Source organism: Myotis davidii, unplaced genomic scaffold (assembly GCF_000327345.1).
Source record: "Myotis davidii unplaced genomic scaffold, ASM32734v1 scaffold679, whole genome shotgun sequence".
Lineage (NCBI taxonomy): Eukaryota > Metazoa > Chordata > Mammalia > Chiroptera > Vespertilionidae > Myotis > Myotis davidii.
The window spans coordinates 244817-250561 of record NW_006290023.1 but is presented as its reverse complement, the minus strand read 5'-3'; the positions used below and the strand labels follow the sequence as shown (position 1 = coordinate 250561).

General features: G+C 43.3%; 1 protein-coding gene across 1 annotated transcript in view; it reads left to right on the top strand.

Moving 5' to 3' along the window:
• The window catches only part of FNDC3A (fibronectin type III domain containing 3A), a 225287-nt gene that overhangs the window by 1017 nt on the left and 218525 nt on the right, over positions 1 to 5745 (top strand). The window lies entirely within an intron of this gene.

Sequence of the window (5745 nt, the reverse complement as noted above, 5' to 3'; positions counted from 1 at the left end):
GGATCGGGAGCGGCCGCCGCGCCTTCGGATTTGGCCTCCCGGCAGCCGCCGGACTTGACACGCGTTTCTGAAGAGAATTTTCCCCGCTCAGCGTGGGGTTAAAACCTCGAAAACCCGCCCTGTGTGTTTGGTCTCGGTGGGTTGTACCTGGTCGTCCCTCCGCCCGGCGGAGGTACCACCTGTTCCGTCGGGAGGGAGACGCGCGGCCAACCTCGCCCTGGCAGCAGCCGGCATCGCTGAACTTTTGAGACGGCTGTGGAGGGACATCCAGCGTTCGGTAAAGGAAAATGAACAAATGATTTAGTCGTAAAATCGCGGCGGCTGTTTTAATTAAGGTAGTCGTTCATCGTTCTTTTATTAAATTGCGTTCTAAGTCTTGGGATTTTTTTGGGGGGTAGGGGGTGCGTAATGATCGCTGAGGTGCTAAGAACCGTGAATTAAGAAATTTTCCTTTGTGAGATTTTGTGAAAACCTTTGTGTCTCCGCATCGATTAAGAATAACAGGCTGACAAGGTTTATTTTTACAGTATAATCCTCACTCATGTACGTGTTCACCGTGGACTCTTAAAAGTGAGCAACATAATTAATTTGCTGCTTAACTGTGTTCTGTGTTTATAGTTCTTGAAACCAAAGTTTTTCTGTATTATAAGATGAAATAGCAAAAGCTGAGCTGTTGCTATAATATTTTATCACCAAGCCATTACCAGCACCAGTGCTAAACATATGCTTCTCAGGAGTTGGAACCATATGTTAGGCAGAAACTCATTGAGCTTTGTGACTACGTGCTTGTGTTTGGATGAATATTTAGTTTTTATGTATTTGTTAAATCTGTAATTCTTGCCATCGTGCAAGTTTTATTTAAATCACCTAAAAATATTCAAGAGAAATGAGTCCCTGCCTTTTTGATATTTTCTTGGTTGAATTGACTTTTCTCATGTCATGAGATAAAGTGCCCACTGAGACAGATGGTGGACTTCACAGAAAACAATGCTAGGAAGTGTTTTTAAAACATCTTTTATAATATAGAACCTACAATTTTGCTTTCAGCTTTTTAGCCCACTGATATTGTTGCCATCAGTAATAATACCAGTTAGTGGGAAGAAGGGTTGATGATTTGACAGGAAAAAAATCTTGTTCAAACTTTTTATTAAAAATTCTATATTTAAACACTTTAGCATTATCACAGTATATTTTACTATATTATTTTCCTTTCCTACATCCATCATCTCAGTTTTCTTGTGTAAATTAACTGAAATTTTTTTAATTTCAGTCGGGCTGCCTTTAGCCACCTGTATGCTTCTGAATTAACTCCCTCTTTTTCCTTTTGTCCGACTCCTCTGAATCATTTAATGCTCAGGAAAAATAAAGTTTTGGTTAATACTGGCTTCAGTCAAACATAATTATGAAGGTAATTTGCTTCTCCCAAAGTAAAGATATGGCTTTGAAAAAACTGATTCTAGGATTATCTTTTGATTCTATGATATCTTTTGGTATCATCTGTTTTATCACTTCTCCTCTTCATATGAGTAATTGAGAGTGGATTTCTTTTACCATGCATTTAATAATTGTTTCGATTGTGAAATTTCTACAGTATAATACTAAGCATATTTTATTACTAATTTAAAAAATTTCCCCGTTTTCTGACTAGCTAGGCATAGGTCAGGTCAAGAGACTATAAAACCCAGAAAAAAGAGAAGGGATCCACGATTAATATTCTCATTGTCTTTTGTGGCTTTACTTAGGTAAAGAGCATTTAATTTATAATTTGTCAATTTTTAGTCTAGTCTCAGGGTGGGGTAAAAGTAGATTTACAGTTTGTATGGAAAATAATACAATAAATAATAAATAATAATACAAGAATAAACTGTTTCTTGTACTCACAATTGTAAATTTACTTTTGTCCCATCTCTGTACATAAGCGTCTTTTAAAAATTTGTATTTTTTAATGTTTATACATCCAAGGCTTATGCACCTTATGTTTTTGCCTATATTTTTAAATTACAATTTGAAGTAATCTAAAAAGTCTTTTTGAAAAATGTTTTTGGTGCTTTTTAAATAAAAATGAATCTAGGTGGTATCTTTAAGAGTGATGTAGGAATATGCACAAGATTTTTCATTTTATTAGTCAGATAATCAAAAGATAAATGATTGTGTATGTTTTATATTCCTAGCATTTTCTAGGAAACTTCAGATAAATTCACAATATTATAAATTCAGAAATGTAGAATACTGTGCTTATCTATCCCATTGAATCTTTTACTGCCTCAGTTTATGACTTTGCTAAAAAGAAAATAAAAATTAAAAATGGCCCTTCTGGATATCAATGTCAAGAGCTGCCTTTTAAAAAATATATATATTTTTATTGATTTCATAAAGGAAGGGAGAGGGAGAGAGAGATAGAAACATTAATGAGAGAGAATCATTGATCAGCTGCCTCCTGCATACCCCCTACTGGGAATCAAGCCAGCAACCCAGGCATGTGCCCTTGACCTGAATTGAACCTGGGACCCTTCAGTCTGCAGGCCCATGCTCTATCCACTGAGCCAAACCGGCTAGGGCAAGAGCTGCTTCTTAAAAAGCAATGAATGTCTAATAGTGTTGAATTTGGGTGGATTTTTTTTTTACATGATTAAGAGCTTTTATAATTTTCTTAATATTTTGGGCTCATTTTATTTTAGAGTATTATTTAGTGGTCTCTTTTTATCTCTTGATCCTTATCTCTCTGTTCTCCCCCTATTATAGTTTTGCTTGTTTATACACTTTCTAAGTTCTCAGTGTAACCCTATGATCTTCCATCAAGTTCTTTTGTGGGTGTCATCTTTTTATATTTCCAGTCACTTACTACCCTTTACCCAGCCCTCCGACTATTTTTCTCCAAGATAGAGAGGTACACTTGGGAGATGACGTGTGCTTAAAAGATGATGAGCTATTATTAAAATGGAGATACAGATAAAAGCAGTGTGATGTGTTTCCTTCCTTCAAGTAGTTTACAAATTAGTTGGGGATACTAGATTAACACGTGGGAAATCATTAGCAAAAAATAACATGGTATTATTAAGTTGTGTAGCAAGGACTAAAATTTAAAGGAGAATGAGGGCCACTAGAGGGCTAGAAAGATCTTGAAAGGCAATCAGAGGAAGTCAGAATTGAAGCTTAGGAAAGATTTAGATAGGAAAAGGAATGACATTCCTAAAAAGACTAATAGACATAGCTGGTACTAGTAGCAAGGAGACCATTCTGAGAACATCCAAGAACAAGTATTAGGAGAACGAAAGAAGGGTAGAGATTTTGGCATGCTCAAGAGAGGAATAGACAGGGCTGGACAAGACAGTTTGGCTGTATCATGATGAACCCATCACTGAAACAACGATACATCTACTTTGACATATTCACAGCTAAGCTTTATGTATAAGGGATGTCTTATATGTGTTTGCTTATTATAGCTTAGATCAAGGTTTGGCAAATTTTTTCTGTAGACTGGGAGGTAGTATTTTAGGCCTGGTGGGCCCTTAGAGTCTCTGTTGGATGTTCTTTTTTGTGTTTTTTTTACAATCTTTTAAAAACAAAAAACATCTTTACCTCAAGGGCCAAACTGAAACAAGTCAGCTTTGGGTAGGGTTTGGCCAGTGGGCCTGATTTGCTGACCCTTGGCTAATAATTGTCTAGATAATTGTCCATATAGCATACGTGAGGGGCCTTATATCATTTGTCAAAACGGTGGTTTAGTGTTTTGTTATGTCATTTGTATTTTCCCCTGTTATAGTAAAAATAAAAATATGCAGAAATAACTACTATTGTGATTGTTATTTTGTGGCCATACCTCTAGCAACAACCCAGATTAGGTCTTAGAACTAGGAAGTGAAAGAAGAAAAACTTTTTTTTAATATATTTTATTGATTTTTTTACAGAGAGGGATAGAGAGCCAGAAACATCGATGAGAGAGAAACATTGATCAGCTGCCTCCTGCACACCTCCCACTAGGGATGCGCCTGCAGCCAAGGTACATGCCCCTGACCGGAATCAAACCTGGGACCTTTCAGTCCGCAGGCTGATGCTCTATCTACTGAGCCAAACCAGTTAGGGCAAGAAGAAAAACTTTTGAGCCAAGCCTTAGAGCAGTGAAAATTGCTACGTCCAGGCTGATTTAGAATTTGTGTATGGTTAAATATATGAACTGCCTGTTTTGGTTTTACATATTTTAAACAATAACTGGCATTTTAGAAACTTCGGCTAGGGTGCTAGGAGCAGACAGTAGGAAACCTTGTTTTTGAAAGTAGTTTAGGGTGAGTTAGTGAAGAAACAAAACAATTGGACAACCCTCAATAACTCTAAGACGACTCACTGTAGGTCAGCCTAATCCTATATAATAAAGAGCTAATATGCAAATGGTCGTCATGCCCTCAAGCCATCGCACGTAATGGGTCAGCAGGGATGGGCAAACTTTTTGACTCGAGGGCCACAATGGGTTCTTAAACTGGACTCAGAAGGAGCTACGGCCGTGTTTCCCGACGTTGCCATGTTAACACTGCTGCTGGTGAAGGAGCGGAGGGGAGAGCAAGAGAACCCTCCGCTCTTTCGGCTCCACGGGCCGGATAGAACAGCCGAACGGGCCGGATCCGGCCCTCGGGCCGTAGTTTGCCCATGGCTGGGTAAGACACTCAACACTGGGGAGAGAGGGATGGGGACCAGCCAGGCACAAATGAGCTTGCAAGAGAGGAATGGGGACCAACCAGGCTGCGGCACAGGAGAGGGACAAGCCACCCGCCCAGCAGTCCCAGATGCCAGCAGCTGCACCTGCGCCTGCGGCCTGGGAAAGGGACGAGCTGCATGCTTCGCGGTCCTGGTTGCCAGCGGCTGCGGCTATGCCTGTGGCCGTGCCTGTGCCTGTGGCCGGGAGAGGGACAGTCTGCCTGCCCCATGATCCCGGGCACCAGCGGCTGGGGTTGTGGCCCGGCCCGGGAGAAGGACAATCTGCACCCCACACAGTCCCTGCGGTCCTGGGTACCAGCAGCTGCGTCTGCACCTGCAGCCCGGGAGAGGGACAGTCCGCCTGCCCCGTGGACCCAGGTGCCAACAGCTGCGCCAGCGGCCTGGGAGAGGGACAAGCCTCCTGCCCTGTGGTCCTGGGCACCAGCACCGAGAGAGGAATGGGGCCCACCCAGCCTGTGTCCTGGGAGAGGGACAAGCCACTTGTCCCATGGTCCCAGGCGGCAGCTGCTGCGTCTGCGGCTGTGGCCAGGAAGAGGGACAAGCTGCCCACCCTGCAGTCCCGGGTGCCTATGGCTGCGGCCTGGGTGAAGCCACCTGTCCACGGTCCCCTGTGGCTGTGTCTGGCCCTGGCGAAGCTGGCCTGGGTCCTGGGTGCCTGCAGCCAGCCAGAGGGAGGGAGGCCCGGGTCCCGGGTGCCTGCGACCGGCTGGAGGAAGGAATCCTGGGTCCCAGGTGCATGGCAAGGCAGAGGTGGTTAGGGGCAATCAGACCAACAGGGGAGCATTAGGGGCGATCAGGCCAGTAGGGGAGCAGTTAGGGGTGATCAGGCTGGCAGAGGTGGTTAGGGGTGATCAGGCAGGCAGGCAGAGGGTTTAGGGGTGATCAGGAAGGCAGGCAGGCAAGCAGTTAGGAGCCAGCAGTCCCAGATTGTGAAAGGCAGTTGGAAATCCCCCGAGGGGTCCTGATTTGGAGAGGGTCCAGGCTAGGCTGAGGGATGCCCCTCCCCCCATGCACAAATTTTATGCACCAGGCCTG